This window comes from Callorhinus ursinus, unplaced genomic scaffold (genome assembly GCF_003265705.2).
Source record: "Callorhinus ursinus isolate GAN/ISIS: 27379988/994484 unplaced genomic scaffold, GSC_fseal_2.0 scaffold7, whole genome shotgun sequence".
NCBI classification, from domain to species: domain Eukaryota; kingdom Metazoa; phylum Chordata; class Mammalia; order Carnivora; family Otariidae; genus Callorhinus; species Callorhinus ursinus.
Genome location: NW_027397069.1, coordinates 40,268,712 through 40,278,072, shown reverse-complemented (window position 1 = coordinate 40,278,072; position 9,361 = coordinate 40,268,712). Strand labels below are relative to the sequence as shown.

Genomic DNA, 9,361 nt, shown 5'->3' with positions numbered 1-9,361 from the left:
TTTCTTTCTTTCTTTCTTTCTTTCTTTCTTTCTTTCTTTCTTTCTTTTTCTTTCTTTCTTTCTTTCTTCTTCCTTTCTTTCTTTCTTTCTTCTTTTTTTCTTTTTTGCCTTTTAAAATGCTTTATTAACTTCATAATATATAATGAGCATCTTGCCATGCAATAGGGTAAAACTCTGTGGCTGACAGAATCTTACAGATTGGGTCAAAATACAACATTCAGTTAGAAGCTGGCATAGGAGACTCACAGAGACGTAACACCAAAAGGTTTACAACAAAGGTACATCGAGCACATGTAAGTTTAGGAAGCAGGTGGGTCTTCCTATTAGCTTCAGGGAAAACATCAGGATTCAAGGCATAAGGCAAAACTCATGATGGTCACGATGAGGAGGGTCAGGGCTAACTGCCCGCAGACTGTGACTGACTTGCTTTTCCCTCAGCTTTTCCATCAGCTGTCTCACCTCCTCCCCAGTCCTTTCCATATTCTCTTCTCTCATCCTTGCCTGTGGCTCCAAGCCTCTGAATCAGGTCCCACCTACACTGCAGGATGGGCTGCCTAACACCGAAATGCTTCGGATTCACTCTAGGCACACAGTAGTCACCAGCTTCCAAAGGGAGGACCAAGGGCTTTCCTTTATTAACAACTTGCTCCTTTTCATCCTTTTTTTTTTTTTTTTTCTCATTTTCCTGGTTGGCATTGTCCATGTTGAGATTTTTTACTGCTTATTCCTCTTTGGACGCCATTGCTTCTGGGCCTATCCTTGCGGTTTCCTCTTCCTCCCCATTCTTGATTCTCTGATGCGAATGCACCACCATGACACTTAGACCCACACACCTGCTCCCCCTCTGCCTCCTACTCTTTGGGGCCACCCCCAGCCTGCATGCCTCTGGGGCTACCGGGAGCAGGTACTGAGAAAGAAGGGAGCGAGTGACCGCCAGGCGACAAATATCCGAAAGTCTTAATGCATTTCTGTCCCGATACTGCACCTGCGTCGACTGGACCTAGTCCTCACCCCTCCTCTATGACTACCTTGAGACAGTAGGTAACGTAGAAATCTGGAACAGGGATAGAAAGGGAAGCACTTTGCTAATAATGTAGATAATCTTTTTTCATCCGTCACTGGAAATACATTGAGACAAATTTGTATGCAGAAGGACCTTTTTGTTTCGTTTTGGTTGTTTTTAAAACCTTTTTATATGAGACTCATAAGAAGTTGCATAAGAGTTCCTATGTATCCCCAGCTTTCACCAACAATCACCTCTTATGTAACTATAATATGTTGTTAAAATCATGAAATCAACCCAGATACACTGCTATGAACAGACAGAAGGATGTTATTTTATAATGACAAAGGAAGAGTTTCTTACATTTGTCTTCACCTAGGATAAAACAAAGTGACTCACAGCAGCCTCTTTAATGCATTTTCCTCTCCTGTTGAAGAACTACAATTATTAATAGTTGGATGGTTGGAGTGTGAGTTTAGTAAATGTGCTTAAATCCGATCATGCCATCCCATTTTGCCTGTCCTCGGGGATTCACGTTTGATTGGTTCCTGGGTCTTTGCTGATGTCTGAGATGCATAATTTTCAACTCAGCGTTCACTATCAAGCCCCCAATTCTCAACGCTCCGACACATGTAGGAGCCCCAACAACAGCCTTTCACGGGCAGATTGTTAGTGAGCAGACAGGCTGTGCCCTCTCTCTCTCTGAAGCAGCCCCAGCTATTCCCAGGACATCGCACAGCTCCATCATTTCTTTTCTCCTGCCCATACATTTAGGGCTTTGCTATTGTGATACAGACAACCCACAAATTTGATTTTCCATGTGGATTGGCTATGGATAAGAGTAGGTGATGAAATTGTGCCTTCAGAATGGGTTAGTGGACATATATGCTCCTGTCTTCTTTATGCATGTATGGTATTTATACTGAATAGTTTCACATATAGTCCAGCCCCAGGAGTCCAAAATCCTTCCTGACCAGCTGTTTTGAACAACTCTTACAGGACTTGAGAAAGGTTAACCAAAGAATCAAGGGGGCTTCCTTATAGAATTGGCAGCAGACTTCCCTCTTGGAGGTTCCACCAACACGTTTGCCTTATTGTAGCCAGAAACCAGTAAAACTATTTTGGATCCACCTAGGAAACTTGTCCAAAAGTAAGACAATTATTTCAGTAGATGCTGCAATATTATGGGTCCCACTTCACTGTGGTTTGGCAGATTTATGTTATGTGGACTGAAGCTTTGGTCACCTTTCTAAGTCTACGTCTAACTGTTGATGTCATTAAGGAAAAAGTTCATGACACTTAAAGAATGGTAAGGCAGACTTTATTTAGGGGTACTATCACAATAGGTGTGGGGACCCCCGCAGTGGGGTCTTGCAGTGGAGGAGAGGGATTGGCTCAACTCTGATTACAACCAGGAAAAGTGAGAATTTAGAGTCAAGGAGCAGGGTGGGGGTCAGTGGATGGAAAATTACTAAGAGGAAACATCAGGGGTAAGGGGATTCTGGCAAAACCAACCTACCAGGATCCTTGCTGAAGGCAGGCCAGGGCGATTGGGCGTCACCTGGGAGATGGTGGAAAATGCAATTGGCTACCAGGGGTGACAAGATATAGAGGATGAGGGATAAACTAACTTAACAGGATTCTTGCTGAAATTGGGCAATGCAGAGATGAACACAGAAGTTCAAGAGTTGAGACCTAGTTGAAAGGAAAAGCTCAGGGGAGGAGCCTGAGTTGGGGCCAAGGGCAGAATCTTTGCCAATGTTTGGGATATTAAAAAATGCTTATTATTACTAAACAGACAGGTGAACTTTGTTGGTAAGATACTCAAACTTTTCTTTATATGCTACATTTTTTGGTAAAAGTGGAAGGGACAAGATCCTGAAGTTGTTTCTTGGCGAATGTAAGGAGGAGAGCAAACTGACTTCACCCTCAGACCACTTCCTTTAAAACCCTGTAGTAATTAGAGTAGAGATTGCAGGCATTTCCCCCAGAATATTATCTTCAGAGATGAAGATATTTAGTGGGAACCAAGGATTCATAATGATGTTATTGCTATTGCTCTGAGGAGAACCAGTTTTTGCAAGAATGGGTAACCTGGGAGAATCGGAGATTAAATTAATGCCTCAGTTATTTCAACCACAGCAAAACACAAATTATGTGTGTCTCTTTTTTTTAAAGAATAATTTATTTATTTATTTGAAAGAAAGAGAGAACACAGGGGATTGGGGCAGATGGAGAGGGAGAGAGTCCCAAGCAGACTCCACACTCAGGGCAAAGCCCAACATGGGGCTCGATCCCATGACTCTGAGATCACCACCTGAGCCAAAACCAAGAGTTGGATGCTTAATGGACTGTGCCACCCAGGTGCCCCACTATGCATGTCTTTAGCAGCTTAATGAAGAATATGTATGAGAAAGAGTATGGAAGTGACTTAGACAATTGAAGGATAATCTGACAATCATGTGAAAGGTCTAGGATTCTAGATTGCGATCTTTTACATCTTTGGGGAAAGATGTAAAAAAGAAAAAAAGTTTTGCTTTTCTTAGGGTTAATCCCAGTCCTGGATCTGTGACAATGACTAATGCTTCATTTGGTTTTGCTTTTAATTTTAGCTCCCCCCCCACCTGCCCCTGCCTGCCCCACTCTCAGAAGATAATCTTGCCTCCTAATTAATCAAGAAAATTGAGGCCATTTAGTATGACCTTTCTTAAATCCTGACCCCCTATTTATAAACTCTTTGCATTCACCCCTGCACTCTGCTCCTTCCCTCTTGTCTCAGAGGCTTCGGCGTTATCTTTTTTTAAGGCCAAACCCACCACCTGTCTCTTGAGCCTGTTCCTCTCTGCCTCTTTCAGGACCTTGTTCCATCTTTCCATGCCCTTCCCAGGATTCAAAATTTATGCAGAAATTTCTATGCTAAACTCAAGATTCTGGAAGAAATGTTTTCCCTTCCGTTTTGGTTTGCATCTTCCCTTCTATTATTCTATACTAGATTGATATTGAAATTCCCTTTCTTAGTCAGGGCGAAAAATACATTGAGAGTGGCTGAAATGCATACAAATGTTCACATCACATTGATAACTTCTTTTTGAAACATTTTTATAATGCGCACAAATTTGGTACCTATGGAAAAAGCAATTAGAAACAATCTTTTCTATATTTGAAAAGCATAACTCAGCTCAAATCCCCTATTGATTCAGGAGGCAGTTTTATCTTATTTAAACACCTGGTTTTTATAATAGGGCACATATGCCCTTATATGCTGGTATTTTGATAATTCACACTAATTACACTGGACTAATTTCTGTTTGAAGCATTTTTAAATGTGAATCTTTCCTCTTTTGTGACAAAACTATGGTTGTTAATAAAATATAGCATTTAATTAAAACAATTCTGGAGGAAAAAAGTGAGCTTGTTATTTTCTCTAGCATCATGTTACATCTAGACCCCAATAAGCTTTATATCGTTTTTGACCATAACCTTTTTTTCCCCTTTCCATGTTGACTGAGACATAGTGGCAATTTGACCATTAATGATAAGTAATAATAATAGTGACAACCAGATTAATATTAATATAGTGTTTTACCAATTGCAAAGTGCATCACAACATTATCTCATACCGTCCTTCCAATGCCAAGTGGCATATACTGTAGGTGTCCTTAGCTCCTTCCCAGATCAGAAAACTGACACTTAGAAGTCTTTAAGTGACAGAGCTAGAAGACACAAAATTGGATGTAAAACCATATCATTTGACATTTGAAATCGTAATTAACAGTCATTAAGGCAACACATGTGGCTTGATACCAATATGTATACATAAACATAAATATTTTTGAACGGGTTCTGAAGAGGTAGATCTGTTTTTGGTGTAATTCAAATAAATAGTTAAATATGCTCCTTGATTTTCACATTTGTTTCTAAATGTGATATAAGATAACAAATGATTTCTTTTATCATACTTTTAGTGATTTTCTTCCCCTACGGTTATTTACTTTGTGCTATTTGTTTGGTATTTCCCCACGGACACGGTCAGTGTTTGGGAAAGGCTCTAAGTTTCTCTGTTTTAGTTTCTGTTAACCGTTTCTCCTTGAAACTTGTAGAAGAGAAACTCTGGCCCCTGTGTATATCCCTGATTGCCAGTGACTTATTATCTATTTTGCAGTCAAAATGAGACTGTGGTTTTTCAGACTTGTTTCTTCTGAAAACTATGTTCTGAACTGCAGCACCTATTCACCTCCCCTATCTACACATTTGAACGTGAAGGCTAAAACCTCATTTATGCTTTTGATAATGTTACTGCTTTTTGCACCTCCTCTCTGGACGTCCTGTCACATGCCCTCACTGCCTCCTTCAGCAAGCTTGTATTCCATCATCTTACATTTTCATAACATTTGCAAGCAGACCCTTTATTCCGTTCTCAGCTTCAGCTTTCTTTCTTATTGTGCCATGTCTTTGAAGTTCAGGCTGTAAACTTTGCCATCCTCTCTCTCTATTCTGTGTCTTGTGCCTCTGATACTCGTTATTCTTATCTCTGATTACTTCCCTCAGGTCCTATTCACTCACCGTGGCCCCTTTCCACTCCCGGGGCACTTACTGTTAGAGCACTCACAGAACCCTGGGATAGTGAGGAATTGCTTCCTGAACACTTTCCATTTCTTTTTCCTGTTAGCTCTTTTAGCCTGCTGTATTGTACTCAACATGGTCTCCATTTTTTTCAAATTGCTTTTCTCCTTTTTTCAGATTAACTTACCCTAATCATTAAAATTATTTGAAATAACTCTATCGTGCTATCTCTATAACTCAGACCCAACATGTGGACACCTTTAGTCTTCTTTTTGTACCGAAGAATGGCTCCACATCTCTTATTCTGATAGAGTGCTTTGTTCCGTATGCTAAAATTATTTAAACCTAACCTCCCCAGATTTTTCTTTTTTTAACAACGGACCAAAGATAGACTGAAATTTTCCTTTGCATTACTTTCAGAAAATGGGCTATACAGGCCAAAACTCTACTGTAAATAAGATTGAGGGAGCATATTTAAACTCCTTGAAGTATACCATACATTTGATGATAACTATATAATTTAATGAACTATAAGTGAGTTATGTATTATCAACCAAAACAATTGAATTAGGACCTTTACTAGGTAATTGGTTCAAAAACAGACATTTAAAAAATGTCTACTATTTACATTTCATTCATTTAAAAAGAGCTTCTCCTAAGTTTGCTTTAGAGAGGGCTTGGTTTTGTTAAGAATGTTCTTCTATGGAAGTTTTTTGTTCATAATATACTTGCCACTGGGCTCACTTTTTTTCTGTTTCCTGACCTTATCACATGTTCATTTACATCAAATTCTGACAGTCCAGTGCTTCCTGTTCATATTTTTTCTGAGCTGTGATTTCAGTGGCTCTGAGTTTTCATTCCTTAACTTTTTTTTTTTGAAAGGCTTCTTTTTTTTTTTTTTTTTGAGGTGAAATTCATTAACCTCTTTAAAGTGAACATTTCAGTGACATTTAGAACATTCACAATTTGGGGAAACCACCACCTCTACCTAGTTCCAAAACCTTTTCATCATCCTGTGTACAGTAAGCAGCTGCTCCTCATTCCCAGCCCCTGGTGACCACCAGTCTGTATCTGTTTTTATGGATTGACCTCTTCTGGATATTCCATAAAAATGGAATCAAACAATATGTATTTCTGTCTTCCTTTACTTAGCATGTTTTCAAGGTTTGTCCGTGTTGTAGCCTGAATCAGTACTTTCTTCCCCTTCACAGCTGCATAATATTCTATTGTAGTTAGAGACCACAATTTATTTATCTATTCATCCCTGATGGACATTCGGGCTGTTTCCACCTGTTGCCTATTAGCAAGAGTGCTGATATGAGCATACATATATAGGTATTTGTTGGAGTATGTGCTTCAATTTTGGGGGATATATATGTACGGGCGGAATTTCTATGTGATACACTAATTCTATGTTTAACTTTTTGAGGCACCTGCCAAACTTTTTTCCTCCTTAACTTTTTGAGAGTCTCTTCAACATGGAAACTAAAGTTTTAGACACTGTATCCCTGAAAGTTAGCATTTCCTGAATTGCATCCAGAATTTTTTTTAATCAAACTCATTAACTATTTGATTATTGTATCTGTTCCTTTGAATGATATGAGCTTCAAGAAAGGCATCCTTACATTAAACACGGTTATATAACAGAAGCTAGAATTTTCTCTGGTATGTTGGACATTGGGAGAGGGGACTAACTAATGACTCTGGTCATTGAAAAAGAAGGCTGAACAATTGCTGGGGTCACCAATAAAACTCACTCAGCTGCATTGTCAGTGAAGAAAGAGTCTACAGTTTCACAGAGGATTGTAGTAAGGTCCTTAGTTTCAAGTAATTTTTATTTCTATTTCATTTACCAACTTGTTTATGTGTTTTTAATATAACTAACAAATCCTACTTTGAAGACAGCAGGGGAGGAATGCAAGAAGGAAAATAGGGAAGAGAAAAAGAGAGAGAAAAAAAAAACCTGAGGTCAAAAACCTAATGTCACATGAATGGACATATTTTTTAAAAACAGCTTTGTCGGGGCGCCTGGGTGGCTCAGTCCTTAAGCATCTGCCTTCAGCCCAGGTCATGGTCCCAGGGTCCTGGGATCAAGCCCCACATCGGGCTCCCTGCTCAGTGGGAAGCCTGCTTCTCCCTCTCCCACTCCCCCTGCTTGTGTTCCCTCTCTCGCTGTGTCTCTCTCTGTCAAATAAATAAATACATCTTTAAAAATAAATAAAATAAAATAAAATAAAAAAAAACAGCTTTGTCAATTCACCCTGTGGATTATTCATATTGAGAATCATTTTTAATAAAAGACTCCCCTGTCTGTTCAATTCTCTTTATTTTTCACAATTAGTATTTGTATCTTTCCTGTGGGAGTTACCTTCTTTGTTGGAAATTTAAATATCCCAATAAAAGGACTTTAAATAGTTTTTTTTTTTTTGTAATTAGCTGTCCCTTCTCCTAACTATTAGGTGTCAAACTGGGTATTTAAAATTATTATATAGATAAATTGTAGATGCGCCTTCATATTTGAGTATTCCACTATTGTTTCTCCGTGGCAGGGAAGCTGCTGATGAAATGAGGATCATTCTAGGTGAGAATATTTATTTTCACCTCACCTCTTGCAGCTTTCTGTAATGTTTTAAGGAGAATTAAATAACCCTGGAGAATTGAAATGCAAGGATGAAATTACATATTATTGTGGCCATGCTATGTCACATTTTCTTTTATTAAAAATGAATACATCAGTTTAGATTTATTTGACAATGGTTTATGCCTTCAGAGTCCAAGCTTTAAAGGTTCGTTCTGTACGGTAATACTTCAGCAAGATACATCTCCTCGTCTGCAGGATCTCGTTTATAAGCTAGACTCACCTTCTGCTTCCTGCAGTAATAAACGCTCTTGCCTGCAAGATTTTAGATGAGATATTGTGTTCCCCCTCTTATCCCCTTTGCAACCCAGCACACTGTTAGAAGGGTGTTTCTTTTTTTGTGTCTTTAAAGGGGAAATACTCACTTGACTCATTTTTCCAAAGCAGCTCTTTTAATGCGTTTGGAATTGCTTTCTGAATACTGTCTCTCATGTTACTGTTGAGGTGTTTTGTTATACGTGAGATAGAAAATAGGAAAAACCACTTAGATGACTGCTTTCTCGATTAAAAAATATATCGCTTCAATTCAATAAAAAATATTTTTCTTGGGTCTCTATGTCTTTGAGGCTTCTGAGGTTTAAACAACGTCTATAACAACGGGTGGGGAGGGAATGTATTTAAATAGGCACAGAGAGCAATGTAAGAAACCTGCCACCCAACCACTTTAAAACCCACTTTCACAGGAGCGATTTTTAAAATAGAAGATGATATACGCTCTCAGAGCATGCTTCCTTGTGTGTGCAGGGCCAAAAATTCTTCTATTGTCCTCCCACAGACTCTCCTTCCCAGAAAATCATCAGACTCATTTCCCAGCCGTGGTTGGCTTAGAGGCCAAAGGAAGCCCCATCAGGACTCCGCATAGGACTGGTCCATTCTGGGTGCATCCATTTCCCTGCCATGTTTCTGGCCAGGCCATCTCTTCTCTAGCTCTCTGTGCAGCTCTCCTCCCTAAGGAAGAGGATTTCTGCTGCAATATAAGTTTCAGAGAGTTGTGGAACATTTGCAGCGTACACAGAGCACGGCCAAAAATGTGCATTCACTCCAGTGATAATGCTGGGAGGAGGGCTGCATAGCATCTAAGAACCTGAGCACCAGACCAAGGAAGACTTGTCATCTGACAACTGGGCCTTGGCACAGGACAATTAGACAATATCTTG

At 39.4% G+C, this 9,361-nt stretch overlaps 1 pseudogene; it reads right to left on the bottom strand.

Moving 5' to 3' along the window:
* Positions 1–348: 348 nt before the first annotated feature.
* LOC112826320 (protein BEX1-like) lies at positions 349–827 on the bottom strand (annotated as a pseudogene).
* Positions 828–9,361: the final 8,534 nt, after the last annotated feature.